Genomic DNA, 17125 nt, shown 5'->3' with positions numbered 1-17125 from the left:
CTGTGTACGCCTCCGTTCAGTTTGTGTTCGGGCCATTTATTTAACCTGTTCTTTTCCGCAAAGGCCCTGTAGGTTGGGTACTAGATACCCCTGTGTAAAAAATATTTCAATTTATAAATATAGTGCCTTGAGAGGCCAGAGATTGTCAGATTTTCATGTAATCTTGAATTGAGTAGGCTGGAAGAAACTGAGAGGCTGATAGCTCTTTTCAAAATTTTGTAATAGTGAAGGGTGCCTCTGGAAGGCTTGACATTGTAATTTAGGGACCAAATGCTCTTGAATTAGGTGATTTCTGCCCTGGACTGAATTATTTTTCTCATTGTGAATTGAAAATTTAGTAAGATTGAGCTCGTTGCTCAGAATTGTAGACTAAGTGCTTGAAGCACCAAATCTGTAAATATTCAATAATCTTGGAATATTTCAAGTCGTGTTTCGAGATTGCAAATTGTACCTGCCATGTTGTTATTTGTTAAATTTGAAATTCTAAAGAAATATAACATTTGTTAAAATTTTAATTCATATCTTGATATTGTTGTTAGACCCATTAAACCCGCACCTTCTTTCACCTCTTTCTGCTCCTCGGATAATCTCCGTAACAACTTCGATGAGGGATCTGTATAAGCTAAAGAAATATATAATATAAAGGATATAAAGAAATATATAAGGGTAGAGTTGCACTGCACTTGTAACACCAACATTCTTCGTTCTGCCTATTTCGACATTATTGACTTCATATCGCGCTTCAAAAAAGAGAAAAGCTAGAGCATGGTTGTTTAGTTGCGATGTGCTCGGTCCACTTCCATCTGACTTATCTAGTCACCCTTCAATATAGAGGTAGCTTTCGTGTGGTAAGGTGTATACATCTTGCTGATTAATAATAATAATGTGAATTTCATCATTGTTATTTAATACAAACGTAAAGGGTTGATAAGAATGAAGCTCATTTCGTACTGCACCTTCACGAGTTTCTACTGTATTCATAATGTCTAGCATTTCCTCCATTTTGTTTCTGTAGCGTATAACTTAAATCCTGGAGTATCTGCATATGGTTATCTGTTAACTCGATGAGTTTTCGCAAACATGTAGTTTGTCTTCGGAATGTTCACCATGTTTTACAGATATTTTATACTGGTCTGAGATGAACATTTGTAAGCTACGTACGCGTACCGATCTAAATGAATAAGCCGATTATGTTTATTTACAAACCTAAGAGTGATGTTACTAATGTGTTTTACAGACACAGTATGATAAAGAAATACTGCCGGCTTCTCACGAATAGTAAATCCACGTTCCTCTGTAATTATGAAGTCGTGCAGGACGTGCGAACTTTGTAGATTACTATTCAAGTCTGTAATAATATTACAAGTAATGTTCACATGATAATCTTCGAAGAGTGTTGTAGGTTGATCAGACTCGTAACGTACGTTCGGTAGGAGCTCCCTTGATGAATATGCAAGCAATGGTCCAAACGAATCAGGTTGTGATTTGAAGTCAATCTTAAATGGTGATTCAATATCACATTTATACATAATGTAGCTTACAGCAATTGAGGACTTGTCATTATGATTACTAAAACTCTCTTCTCCAAACTGCTCAATTAAAGTACTTTCAATATAGTCATTGATAGTGTCTACTGAATAACTGCCTGAGGGTAGCGTTAGCACATACTCATCGTAATAGAACTTGTTTACACCAACACGCACATTATAGATGTTATTGTAGCTTTCAAACGATACTAGTCCAAGACTATGTATCTGATAGCCAAGTTCGATCGTTGGATTAAAATAGACGGTTGTTTCAGGTCCTTCCCCATGTACAGCAAACGTTCTTTCACTGTTAGTCATCACGTGCACACTAATGCTCTTTCTCTACTGTCTGGGTTTGATATAAGAACATAAGAAAAAATCGTCCGCACATACGTGTAGTGAATTTTTGCACACGGTTTTTATTGTTAACAATGCCTGCATTGCTTTCAAAATAACGTATGAGCTCAAAGTGAGGAGGTAAGTCCCCATAGCTATCGAAATACCATACTTCAGATTTACGTTTTACGTAAGCAACATGATGAGTTCCAGGTCCGCGACTGTTGTCTAAGTTAATTACGGCACTTTCACGTTCACGTGGGCACGTTGGTACTTGATCGCGCCTATAAATACCTCGAAAATAACGAATTCCTTATTGTTTAGCAAACGTAAAAACTTCTTCATGCGTCAGAGCTCTATGTGGAAGTGCGTTCAGTAGACTTTTTGGAGATATGTAGATGCTAAGCCCCTTTTTGTATGGTGCTAGCTTCATGTGTACACCTTTGCCTCGTAATGCAATTGCCTCCATCGTCTTGTTATGACGTTCACACTGCTTCAACTGTTGTTTCACTTCTTCTACAGCCTTAACAGTTCTTGCTACAGTACTTGCACCACCCAGCAATTACCCTAAAGCCACTAGTCCAGCAAACAGCGCAGGAAGAAATCCTCCTCGTTTTGGTACAAGAATAATTCGTACGCGTTTACTAAACATAGCTCTGCACTTCTGAGAAATTCTCGCTCTTGCTACGCGTACTGCCGTAGTAATAGCTACACGCGGATTGTACTCCCCTCGAATAGATTTTTGTGCAGCCTTTTTAACATCTTTCCATCCAACAGTTCTTTCTTCTTCATATCGTTCGGATATCGTTGTTTCACCATTCTGCACACGAATTTACTCCTCAGGAGCAAATGATAAACTAACCGTTACATCTTGTTTCGTGTAATATACATATTACTATTGCCTACTTTATTATTCAGTAATCATGAAGATTATAAGTTCTAGTACAACTACATAAAAACATCATGGAACGTTGTTTCCTTTTACTGTTCGATATATTGTATCTGGCCCATCACGATGCGGGAAAACAAATCTTTTACTTACACTTATTACCTCTTTAACTGGTATACGACTTTTTCGCAAAGTCACTCTATCAACCGCTATATAGTATTCTACAAACAGTAATGCACGATTTCGCTGAAGTTGAATTTAATTCACGCGAGCAAGTACGATCACCGGACGACGTGCTTCCTAATTCTCTTATGATCTCTGACGATGTCGCAACAGGACAGCAAAACGTTATTCGTGCATTCTTTAGTATGGAAAACATAAATACGTTTATTGCAACTATTTACGCCAAACCTATCCTCGTGTGCCTAAGCAGTTGATATGCGACAACGCAAATGTTATTGTGCTTTTTCGGCAAGATGAGCGCAACATGCGACATGTGTAAGACGATAATGATAACACTGATATGACATTCAATGACTTTAAACGTATGTGTGCTACATGATGGTTGTCACATCGTTGCAGATTTTTAGTTATCGATAAAGAAAGTGATATTCAGCATGGACGATAACGCATGGGTTTAGATCATTTTATATGCATTAACACAGAATTACAGTGACTACTTGATCAAAAGCCATCATCATGTTAACATCTAGCAAGGAGATTACAAAACATATTATCCATACACGAAACAATAATCGACGGAAATTTAAAGAGCTTAAAGGTATCCAAGCAGACACGGTTTTATTTTTAAAAACACAACTGAGTACACAACTCAAAGAAATTTTTAATTCTACATTGCCGCAGTCTACTTCAAGTTTTGTTTCTATGCAAACATCATACGATAAAGAGAAGCATGAAGAAGAAGAGAAGCATAAACAGGAGAAGCAGGATGAGTAAGAGAAGAAGCAAGATGTAGATCAAGATGAGGATCAGGAAGAAGACTTTAACGATACTTCACCATCTAAGCGTGTTGAGCTTTTAACTACATATGTTATGCTGAAACACCTACTACATCGACACAAGATCTACCATCTTTGTCTGAGGTTATGATCACGCGAGAGTATCGTAATCATTCTAGAACTTTTATTCAAGATACCTATGGATCTATCATTGCACCTTATATAGAAAACTCTTTACAGGACAAACTGACACCACCTACGGTATTCGCTACGAAGACGACCGTTTCTAAACAGGAAATTCAAATTTTAAGATTAATAGCAACAAACTTATTGTAAAAGGTGTTACTTATAAACCTACGAAAGGACACTTAGAACTCCTTTTCTCTCGAATACCTGACAAGGATATAATTTTACAAGATAATCTTAAAAAATATAAAACAATAATTATTTCTACTGACGCAACACGACGTAATTACAAGAGAACAGAAGCTGTAAATGCAAATAAGATTTACAAGAATCGTGGGTTTATTTCTAAGCTGTTTCCGACTGCACGTGGTCTTCATGTTATCTACAAGCCTTTGTTGCCGAACGTAGACGTTAGATACTGGAATGACCCAAACTTACTCGTTGATTGATTACAACTTCTAGGAGCATGGCAAGATGCTCGTCACACAAGTCACGAATCAGAAATTCTAGAAATATAGAGAGAAATACAACATGCCGGTATTATTCTGCAATGGTTCGTCAAGAGAATATCTCACCTTTAAACGTAAATATTGCACATGAGTTGCATAAACCAGCACGTCGCACCTACTGTCGCAGACGCGTTCTTACACGAGCAAAAGATGATCTCTGGCAAGCAGACTTAGTAGGAATGATTCCATATACCTCTAGCAATAAAGGGTATACTCTAAGTATCTACTTACTGTTGTCGATGAGTACTCGAAGTTTGCTTTTGCACAACCTGTGCGTGCTAAGGCAGCAGCTCAAGTCAAAGAAGCATTTCAAAACATTGTTGAGAATCGAAATGCTGTCCAAGTCTTCTTCAAACTGATCAAGGCAAAGAGTTTTCCAACAAGGATTTTTCTTCTTAACTCAAGTTACTTGGCATTCAACACTACTATACGTTCAGCAATCTCAGGGCAAGTGTTCTAGAACGCTTTAATCGTACATTCAATACAGTGATGTGGCGAGAATTTACAGCACAAGGTTCATATCGTTGGATTGATCTCCAACCTAGACTTTTATCTACTTACAACGATACACCTCATCGCACTATCGGAACAAAGCCACGTCTTGTTACAAAGAATACACCTCGCCTAGATGCTATTCAACTTGTTCGCATCAGCAAACACAAGTCCATCTTTGCAAAAGGATACACTCCTAACTGGAGCACTGAAATTTTTCAAATCGGGAGTGTTAAGCTTACTAATAATAATGCTATTTGTTTTAAGTCCCACTAACTACTCTTTTACGGTTTTCGGAGACGCCGAGGTGCCGGAATTTAGTCCCGCAGATGTTCTTTTACGTGCCAGTAAATCTACCGACACGAGGCTGACGTATTTGAGCACCTTCAAATACCACCGGACTGAGCCAGGATCGAACCTGCCAAGTTGGGTTCAGAAGGCCAGCGCTTTAACCGTCTTAGCCACTCACACCAGCAATTAAGATTACTAATCCAGTTACGTATTTACTTTGCGATCTCAGAGGACAGCCTACTGAAGGAGGATTCTACATCGAAGAACTGCAAAAAACGAAATTTCCTGATCACTATTTCATTGAACGTGTCATTCGACGTCGTGGGAATAAACTGTATGTTAAATGGCTTGGTTTTAATAACAGCTTTAATAAATGGATTAATAAACAGGATGAACTTTAAATCTTGTGTGTTTAATTAATTCTCAATCCTCTACTTCTCCTTTCTTCTAAGTCAACATTATTACTAGGACATGCTGTAGGATTAATATTAAACAACACCTGTAAAATATTTTGACAATTCATATTTATTTTAGAATATATAAATTTTTCTTCAAATAAATCTGTTTATCCTTTTTTATTTTACTGTCTTTGCCACTACCTAGTAACAATTTCCTTTTATTACACCGGCAACAACAAGTGCTGCTATCTTCTCACCAACAGAAGCACAAGGTGACGACACACGCAGCATAGCTTTTTCGAAGCAGATTTTTATCAGTTACACGTCTTCGTTCAGGATTGTTTGTCGATAAGCAAGGTCATGCTCTTTGCAGGCAGCATCTAACATACACCGACTGACAGAGCAAATGCAACACCAAGAAGGAGTGGTCAGAACTTTATGCCAATTGCAGGGTAGACTGACGTCACTGAGGTATGCTCATGATATGAAATGCGCCGCTGTGCTGCGCACGTAGCGAACGATAAATGGGACACGGCGTTGGCGAATGGCCCACTTCGTACCGTGATTTCTCAGCCGACAGTTATTGTAGAACGTGTTGTCGTGTGCCACAGGACACGTGTATAGCTAAGAATGCCAGGCCGCCGTCAACGGAGGCATTTCCAGCAGACAGACGACTTTACGAGGGGTATGGTGATCGGGCTGAGAAGGGCAGGTTGGTCGCTTCGTCAAATCGCAGCCGATACCCATAGGGATGTGTCCACGGTGCAGCGCCTGTGGCGAAGATGGTTGGCGCAGGGACATGTGGCACGTGCGAGGGGTCCAGGCGCAGCCCGAGTGACGTCAGCACGCGAGGATCGGCGCATCCGCCGCCAAGCGGTGGCAGCCCCGCACGCCACGTCAACCGCCATTCTTCAGCATGTGCAAGACACCCTGGCTGTTCCAATATCGACCAGAACAATTTCCCGTCGATTGGTTGAAGGAGGCCTGCACTCCCGGCGTCCGCTCAGAAGACTACCATTGACTCCACAGCATAGACGTGCACGCCTGGCATGGTGCCGGGCTAGAGCGACTTGGATGAGGGAATGGCGGAACGTCGTGTTCTCCGATGAGTCACGCTTCTGTTCTGTCAGTGATAGTCACCGGAGACAAGTGTGGCGTCGGCGTGGAGAAAGGTCAAATCCGGTAGTAACTGTGGAGCGCCCTACCGCTAGATAACGCGGCATCATGGTTTGGGGCGCTATTGCGTATGATTCCACGTCACCTCTAGTGCGTATTCAAGGCACGTTAAATGCCCACCGCTACGTGCAGCATGTGTTGCGGCCGGTGGCACTCCCGTACCTTCAGGGGCTGCCCAATGCTCTGTTTCAGCAGGATAATGCCCGCCCACACACTGCTCGCATCTCCCAACAGGCTCTACGAGGTGTACAGATGCTTCCGTGGCCAGCGTACTCTCCGGATCTCTCACCAATCGAACACGTGTGGGATCTCATTGGACGCCGTTTGCAAACTCTGCCCCAGCCTCGTACGGACGACCAACTGTGGCAAATGGTTGACAGAGAATGGAGAACCATCCCTCAGGACACCATCCGCACTCTTATTGACTCTGTACCTCGACGTGTTTCTGCGTGCATCGCCGCTCGCGGTGGTCCTACATCCTAATGAGTCGATGCCGTGCGCATTGTGTAACCTGCATATCGGTTTGAAATAAACATCAATTATTCGTCCGTGCCGTCTCTGTTTTTTCCCCAACTTTCATCCCTTTCGAACCACTCCTTCTTGGTGTTGCATTTGCTCTGTCTGTCAGTCAGTGTATTAATACCAGAACACCACGTGGCAAGCGAACGTCAAGTCGTGTTCTAGGGCCGCCGTGCTCATAACTAGGAAGATGAAGCTCGAAGGGAAGAAGATCAATCACTTTATTGATGAGCCCATGCCCAGCATGCTTCCTCACCTTTCTTCACATTTTTCTTGTTTACTCTTTTTGCAGCCATGATAAGTGTTTATAAGCGAAGGCAACTCGTTAGTTTTAGGTCCGTGATACAGTTTAATAAGTTGACATGTACGACTCTGTCTCACAGAAGGTCTTCCACCTAAACTCACTTGTTCGTGATGTAAACTACACGTTTGAAGCTCTGACGAAACAGGATCTTGTGACCACTGACGAGGCACCTTACCCCAATTCTTCTTTAGAGCATTTGCAGCTGCATTAACCAAAAATGCCTTTGGAAATGCATTTAACACTTCGTCAGTAAAAGTGTTTGTTTCTTTTTTGCATGCATAAAATTTTACGATTGCCTTTTCAACTGCGTTACACTTAGTATCATTTAGAAGTGACATGATGGCTTTACTCTACAAATGTTTGTTTCACACTAACGTTATTTTGACACTGCAGTTTAAATACGTTGTTCACCTCCCGGGATGCACTGCAACACAACAAATCGAAGAGCATGCACACATGTTGTAAAGACTGTTTACTTATTTCTCCACTATGCTCCTTCAGAACAGTTTTAAATGATGGACACCCTAATTCACACATATCGATAATTTCACACGATGATGGTAGATACTCACGCAACCATTCCTTCTTTTCAAAACCCTTTTAAAGAAACAAGATCTACTCTTGAGAAATGTGCGTTCATGATTAAAGATAGAAAACGATAAGGTATTCCTTTTTCTTCCCACTTCAACATAAAATTCTTTCGATCCATTGAGTCTACTTTTTATCTTTATCCATTTTGAAACAGTAAGGGAAAGATGGACTAAATACTAAGCTAACAAGTTTTGGTGCCCACAACACACTGCAATCTAACACAGCCACGTCTTTAAACACAAATTTGTTGCCGTTTATGTTGAAGCCTTGTACATCGACTATTAATGTTCTTGTCATGTTAGCGCTCTAGTCTGTATTACTATATTTTGAAGACTAAAGATAAATTCTCACAAATATTATGTATAAAGCGTTCAGTCAGTAAGCAACGATCAAGTCTAAACATGCTCAACTATGCCGACTTCATCGCTGCAGGTGAAAAACAGAATAATAGCACGTGCTCACTCTAGCCTTATGCACAACATCGCGTCGTTATAGTAATGCATCTTTAAACTTGTTCGATAGAGATATAACGCTACGCCTTGACAGAGGAAGGTGAGGAGGAGGCCTTAACAGCCTATGTACAGCCGCCATTTGTGCAGTAGCCTCTAAGGTAGCTTCTTCATAAGAGTCTGTGTATAGCCGCCATTTTGTGCAGTAGCCTCTAAGTTAGCTTGCTCTATAAGAGCCTGTGAATAGCCGCCATCTTGTGCAATCGCCCATGACCGGCATCTCTAACAGCATCTTGGTTGAAAAACTAAGTTCTCTCAGATAATAGTATGTTGAGAAGGGTTGTTCGGTAAGTATGTAGAGAAGGGCAGCTTGCTTTATAACTATGATCGTAGTAAGTGAAGAAGGGCAGTTTGCTTGCTTGCGGCGTGGCTAAGTCCCGTAAAGATCAATTTAAATTCTGCACTATAAAGTTTACTTCCGTCAAGATAGCAGCATTCAAGTAAGCCATGTGCATGTAGTTAAAAATAGTGGCTGACAACTGTCAAAAAAGCACGCGGAAATTCAAATTGCCCGCCACCGCATGCCAAAGGTGGTAGCTATGTGGTTTAGAACCGTAAAGGAGGCAGCACTGAGGTTAGCGATGCATTCCTGTTTAAATATGGCTGCTGAAAGCTGTCAAAGCACGTGGCTTTGTTTACAAGCGAGAGCTCATGGAATTTTTTAAATTGCCCGCCACCACGTGCCTAACGTGGCACCCATAAGGTTTAGTGCGGTTAAGATGGCAGCACTGAGGTTAGTGATGCGTTCTTGTTTAAGGATGGCTGCTGACAGCTGTCAAAAGCACGTTGCATTGTTTACAAACAAGAACGCGTAGAATTTCTTAAATCGCTCGCCACCACGTGCTTAAGGTGGCAACTGTGTGGTTTAGTACGGTCATGATGGCAGCACTGAGGTTAGCGATGCTCTGTCGTTTAAATATGGTCGTTTGACAGCTATAAAAAAGCACGTGGCTGTCAAAAAAGCACGTGGCTTTGTTTACAAATTCAAATGTCGCGCCAAAATTCAAATATCCCGCCAAAAATCAAATTTTTCGCGCTGCTGACGTCAGCAACACGTGACCCACTCCACGGCTTCTGATTGGCCCGCTGTTGAACTGTCACTGCTCCACTACTCATAAGATTCAGGATGAAATGCAGGACACCAACATCGACAAGTTCCAAACATAGGCGCCGAATCCACGGGAGCATCTGTCCCCATGCATATAGTGGTACGGGGACGCAAACGAGTGTAATTGGGTAATTCCATGCGAACTGCCTCATCTATTACCAAAAGACACATTTTATATGATACTTATTTTAAAAGTCAAATAAAGAAATAATAAGAAATCATACTTTAAGTAAAATACCTACCTTACCGACCACTCCTAAATTATATTATATTCAATATTATTTGCATAGATTTTTAAGTAACAGATGGGACATACCATTCTAAAAGCATTGGAGCAAAATTGTAAATAATTTGCTCTGGATTTTCAAATTCAGGACATTTAAGAATTTTTGAAAATTCAGTCAGGATGTCGGGATACGTGCTCAAATTCAGGACAATCCCATTTTTTGAGGACGTATGGCAACCCTAGCTACAATATATTTATCAATGTGCAATACTCAAGTAATTTGAAATCTTTAGGAGAAGGCGTGCTCCCACCTATTCATTATTTGGATAAGAAAGCGGGTTAGAATTTTGTAATGACAATTGTATTAATTCTTCCTTCCTTCCGCTAGTTTTAGCTCCTATGGTCCGTAGCTCATTTTGAAGCTGTTTAACGCTCAAACGCTGAAAATCGTCCATAATATACTAGGGGGTATACAATTAATTAATATAGTCTTGGAGTAAAATTAGAGAAGATATAATTTACTTTAACTTAGAAAACTCGGTCAAATCTATACATTCCACGCAGTTGACTGGGAGAAACATAAAACGATCGAGTTGCGCTTACTCGCCACTACACGACCGCTATCTCGCGCGAAATTTCTCCGCCTATATCCCTACTACTTAACTACGACCAAATTTATTATTATTATTATTATTATTATTATTACTATTATTATTACTATTATTATTATTATCATTAGTAGTAGTAGTATTCGAATATAATGATTAAATTCAGCAAAGGCTCTCCGTCCAGTCGCTTCGATTTTTGTAAGTAGAATAATAAGCGGGTTCGGCCGCCTCCTCCCGCGGGAAATTTGAATTTTGGCGGGAAATTTGAATTTGTAAACAAAGCCACGTGCTTTTTGACAGCTGTCATCGACAACAACGCATCGCTAACCTCACTGCTGCCATCTTGACGGGCCTAAACCTCAGTGGTACCAACTTAACCTAACTAGCGCGAGGTAAACAATGCCACGTGTTTTTTGACAGCCACGTGCTTTTTGTCAGACAACAACGCATCGCTAACCTCAGTACTGCCATCTTGACGAGCCTAAACCTCAGTAGTGCCAACTTAACCTAACTAGTGCGAGGTAAACAAAGCCACGTGTTTTTTTACAGCCACGTGCTTTTTGACAGACAACAACGCATCGCTAACCTCAGTACTGCCATCTTGACGGGCCTAAACCTTAGTGGTACCAACTTAACCTAACTAGCGTGTGGTAAACAAAGCCACGTGCTTTTTTGACAGCTGTCATTCGCCATCTTTAATCCAGAGAGCACCGTGCTGCCCTCTTTAGCTACTTACCTTTGAAATGTGGTACCTCACAGCTGTCATCCGCCATCTTGCACCGCAAACCTCAGTGCTGCACTCTTTAGTTTGAAATGTGGTGGCGGCAAATTCCACGTGCTCTTGTTTGGAAACAAAGCCACGTGCAGCTGTCATCCGCCATCTTTAATCCAGAGAGCTCCGTGCTGCCCTCTTTAGCTACTTACCTTTGAAATGTGGTACGTCACAGCTGTCATCCGCCATCTTGCATCGCAAACCTCAGTGCTGCACTCCTTAGCTTGAAATGTAGTGGCGGCAAATTCCACGTGCTCTTGTTTGGAAACAAAGCCACGTGCAGCTGTCAACCGCCATCTTTAATCCAGAGAGCACCGTGCTGCCCGCTTTAGCTACTTACCTTTGAAATGTGGTACGTCACAGCTGTCATCCACCATCCTGCATCCGAAACCTCAGTGCTGCACTCTTTAGCTAGATACCTTTGAAATGTAGTGGCGGCAAATTCCACGTGCTCTTGTTTGGAAACAAAGCCACGTGCAGCTGTCAACCACCATCTTTAATCCAGAGAGCACCGTGCTGCCCTCTTTAGCTACTTACCTTTGAAATGTGGTACGTCACAGCTGTCATCCGCCATCTTGCATCGCAAACCTCAGTGCTGCACACTTTAGTTTGAAATGTAGTGGCGGCAATTTGAAAAATTCTTTATGCTCCTGTTTGGAAACAAAGCCACGTGCAGCTATCATCCGCCATCTTTAATCTAGAGAGCACCGTGCTGCCCTCTATGTGGTGGTGGTAAATTCTACACGCTTTACAAACCCATGTGCTTTTCTGACAGCTGTCAACCGCCAGAGAGCACCGTGCTGCCCTCTTTGTGCCGGTGACAAATTCCACGTGCTTTTTGACAGCTGTCATCCGCCATCTTGCATCACAAACCTCAGTGCTGTACTCTTTATCTAGATACCTTTGAAATGTGGTGGCGGCAAATTCTACGTGCTCTTGTTTAGTAAGCAAAGCCACGTGCTTTTTTGACAGCTGTCGTCCGCCATCTTTAATCAATAGAGCACTGTGCTGCGGGTAATTTCGTCAGCTGTCATCCGCCATCTTTAATCCACAGAGCACCGTGCTGCTCTCTGTAGTAGCGGGTAATTTGAAAAGTTCTGTTAGCTGTCATCCGCCATCTTTAATCAAGAGAGCACCGTGCTGCCATAGTTAGTTGAACTGTGGTGGCGGCAAATTCCACGTGCTCTTGTTTAGTAAACAAACTCACGCGCTTTTCGTCAGCTGTCATCCGCCATCTTACATCGCAAACCTCAGTGCTACACTCTTTAGTTGAAAAATGGTGGCGAATAATTTAAAAAGAAAAATTCTACAGCAGCCATCTCTCGACGCTAATTGCACAAGATGGTGGCTATACATGACTCCTTAAAGGTGCTTATGCGAGATGATCGCTATACATAGTTTCTTATGAGACTCCCTTGGGACGCTTGCGCAAGATGGCGGTTATACAAGGCTCCTTATGAGACACCCTAGGGATGCTTGCGCAGGATGGTGGTTGCTCTTATGAGGCGGCTTAAGGATGCTTGCACAAGATGGCTAGAGACACCCTAAGGATGCTTGCGCAAGATGGCGGACGCAAGATGGCGGTTATACATAGCTCCTTATGAGACAGCCAGTACTCGACACAACATGTGATCAGAACATTGATTGATGTGTTCAGAACACAATATAAGTGATCAGAACACTACATAAGTAGAATCGAACGCTGTACAACATGTTAGGGGATACCTTTGTTCTAAGAAGATCAGTTTGAAACATAACAAGACTAGAATTGAACACTGCACTCGATGTCGTTAACCTTCACATGTGAACAGAACATTGATTGATGTGTTCAGATCACTAAACAAGTAGAACCGAACACTGTACAACATGTTAGGGGATACCTTTGTTCTAAGAAAATTAGATTGAAACATAACAAGACTAGAATCGAACACTGCACTCGATGTCGTTAACCTTAACATGAGATCAGAACATTGATTGATGTGTTCAGATCACTAAACAAGTAGAACCGAACACTGTACAACATGTTAGGGGATACCTTTGTCCTAAGAAGATCAGATTGAAACATAACAAGACTAGAATTGAACACAGCACTCGATGTCGTTAACCTTAACATGTGATCAGAACATTGATTGATGTGTTCATATCACTAAACAAGTAGAACCGAACACTGTACAACATGTTAGGGGATACCTTTGTTCTAAGAAAATTAGATTGAAACATAACAAGACTAGAATCGAACACTGCACTCGATGTCGTTAACCTTAACATGTGATCCGATACAACATGTTAGGGGATACCTTTGTTTTAAGAAAATTAGATTGAAGCATAGCAAGACTAGAATCGAACACTGTAAGAACATTGTTTGATGTGTTCAGAGCAAAAGTACAACTTCAATAATTTACCTAGTGTAAAACACACACTGTGCACATATCGCATAGCTATCTCGCCTATCACTTGCCTAGTATGAAAATCAAAAACACACTGTCCACATATCGCATAGCTAACTCGACAACACTTCAAATGATTTGCTTAGTACGAAAATAAAAAAATCTATACCGCGTAGCTAACTCGTTCATCGCACTGCTAAGACGCTTAGTAATTGCAAATACACTGATATATGTCATACGAAAATCAAGAAAGCACACTGCGTAGCCAACTCGCTCGGGTCACTCGCTTAGTAATTGCAACACGACTAGAACACTGATACACACACGGATAAGAATGTTGCGAGATACTATATACTTACATGTTTTTAAAAATAGGGGGATGAAAGATCATAAATTATATGTACACATGTTGTCTCCTCCAAGTTGTAAGACGAAATAGACGCAGTACTGCGAGTTTCCGCTCTAGCTGGCGAACGGAAGTAGCATGATATCTCAGCAAAAAAAAAAAACGCGTGAGCTTGCAAGTCAGACACAATGATGGATACCGCGATTCAAATCCTGGCAACTTATGCCGTCAGGAAGGGCATCCGGCGAGCATCTAGCTGTAAATCCCCGATTCTCATGTTAGAAAGAGCAACAGGTTGTAAAACATTCTTAATCCCAGTTCTTTGACGTCAGGAAGGGCAACCGGTCGAAAACAATAGTATATGATGTACGAGGCTAGATACTGCTAGTTTTGCGTCAGGAAGGGCAACTAGTCTTAAAACAAATTCTTCTGATTTAAAATCTTAGTTTTGCGTCAGGAAGGGCATCCGGCTGTAAAACAATAGTTCATGATACAGCGATTTAAAATCTAAGAAGAGCATCTAGCTGTAAATCCCCGATTCTCGTGTTAGAAGTGGAAAAACAGATTCTTAATCTGAGTTCTTTGACGTCAGGAAGGGCAACCGGTCGAAAACAATATTGTATGATGTAAGAGGCTAGATACTGCCAGTTTTGCGTCAGGAAGGGCAACTAGTCTTAAAACAAATTCTTGCGATTTAAAAATCTTAGTATTGCGTCAGGAGGGGCATCGGCTGTAAAACAATAGTTCGTGATACAGTGATTTAAAATCAAAGAAGAGCATCTAGCTGTAAATCCCCGATTCTCGTGTTAGAAGTTGTAAAACAGATTCTTAAATCGAGTTCTTTGACGTCAGGAAGGGCAACCGGTCGAAAACAATAGTGTATGATGTAAGAGGCTAGATACTGCCAGTTTTGCGTCAGGAATGGCAACTAGTCTTAAAACAAATTCTTGCGATTTAAAATCTTAGTTTTGCGTCAGGAAGGGCATCCGGCTGTAAAACAATAGTTCGTGATACAGCGATTTAAAATCTAAGAAGTGCATCTAGCTGTAAAACCCCGATTCTCGTGTTAGAAGTTGTAAAAGAGATTCTTAATCCGAGTTCTTTGACGTCAGGAAGGGCAACCAGTAGTATAATAGGGGGATTCGGCCGCCTCCTCCTCCGCCCGCGGCGCTGGAAATTTGAATTCTGGTGGGAAATTTGAATTTTGGCGGGAGATTTGAATTTTGGCGCGAGATTTGAATTTGTAAACAAAGCCACGTGCTTTTTGACAGCTGACATCGACAACAACGCATCGCTAACCTCACTGCTGCCATCTTGACGGGCCTAAACCTCACTAGTGCCAACTTAACCTAACTAGCATGAGGTAAACAAAGCCACGTGTTTTTGACAGCCACGTGCTTTTTGACAGACAACAACGCATCGCTAACCTCAGTACTGCCATCTTGACGGGCCTAAACCTCAGTAGTGCCAACTTAACCTAACTAGCGCGAGATAAACAAAGCCACGTGCTTTTTGACAGCCACGTGCTTTTTTGACAGCTGTCATCCGCCATCTTTAAACCACAGAGCACTGTGCTGCCCTCTTTATCGTAGTAGATGTAAAATTCGTCACCTGTCATCGGCAGTGCTGCCATCTTGACGGGCCTAAACCTTAGTGGTACCAACTTAACCTAACTAGTGCGTGGTAAACAAAGCCACGTGCTTTTTGACAGCCACGTGCTTTTTTGACAGCTGTCATCCGCCATCTTTAAACTACAGAGCACTGTGCTGCCCTCTTTAGATGTAAAATTCGTCACCTGTCATCGGCAGTGCTGCCATCTTGGCGGGCCTAAACCTTAGTGCTACCAACTTAACCTCACTAGCGTGAGACAAACAAATCCACGTGCAGCTGTCATCCGCCATCTTTAACTATAGAGCACAGTGCTGCCCTCTTTAGCTACTTACCTTTGAAATGTGGTGGCGGATAATTTGAAAAATGCTTTTTGACAGCAGCCATCTTTGAGCACCGTGCTGCCCTCTTAAACAAACTCACGTGCTTTTTTCTGACAGCTATCATCCGCCATCTTCCATCACAAACCTCAGTGCTGCACTCTTTAGCTAGATACCTTTGAAATGTGGTGGCGGCAATTTGAAAAATTCTACATTCTCTTGTTTGGAAACAAACCCATGCGCTTTTTTGACAGCTATCATCCGCCATCTTTAATCCAGAGAGCACCGTGCTGCCCTCTTTAGCTACTTACCTTTGAAATGTGGTGGCGGCAAATTCCACGTGCTCTTGTTTGGAAACAAAGCTATGTGCTTTTTTGACAGCTGACATCCGTCATCTTTAATCTATAGAGCACAGTGCTGCCCTCTTTATCGTAGTAGATGTAAATTCGTCACAGCTGTCATCCGCAGTGCTGCCATCTTAACGGGCCTAAACCGTAGTGCTACCAACTTAACCTCACTAGCGCGAGATAAACAAATCCACGTGCTTTTTTGACAGCTTTCATCCACCATCTTTAATCCATAGAGCACAGTGGTGCCCTCTTTAGCTACGTACCTTTGAAATGTGGTGGCGGATAATTTGAAAAATGCTTTTTGATAGCAGCCATCTTTGAGCACCGTGCTGCCCTTTTTAGCTAGATACCTGCGGTGGCAGGCAATTCCGCATGACAGCAGCCATCTTTAATCAAGAGGGCACCGTGCTGCCCTCTATGTGGTGGCGGCAATTTGAAAAATTCTACATGCTCCTGTTTGGAAACAAACTCACGTGCTTCTTTCTGACAGCTGTCATCCGCCATCTTGCATCACAAACCTCAGTGCTGCGCTCTTTAGCTAGATACCTTTGAAATGTGGTGGCGGCAATTTGAAAAAATTCTATGTGCTCTTGTTTAGTAAACAAAGCCACGTGCTTTTTTTGACAGCTGTCATCCACCATCTTTAATCAATAGAGCACTGTGCTGCTATCATGCGGGCAATTTCGTCAGCTGTCATCCGCCATCTTTAATCTAC

This window comes from Anabrus simplex, chromosome 2 (assembly GCF_040414725.1).
Source record: "Anabrus simplex isolate iqAnaSimp1 chromosome 2, ASM4041472v1, whole genome shotgun sequence".
Taxonomy (NCBI): Eukaryota; Metazoa; Arthropoda; class Insecta; order Orthoptera; family Tettigoniidae; genus Anabrus; species Anabrus simplex.
The sequence above is the reverse complement of the archived record's forward strand: the minus strand, read 5'-3'. Positions refer to the sequence as shown.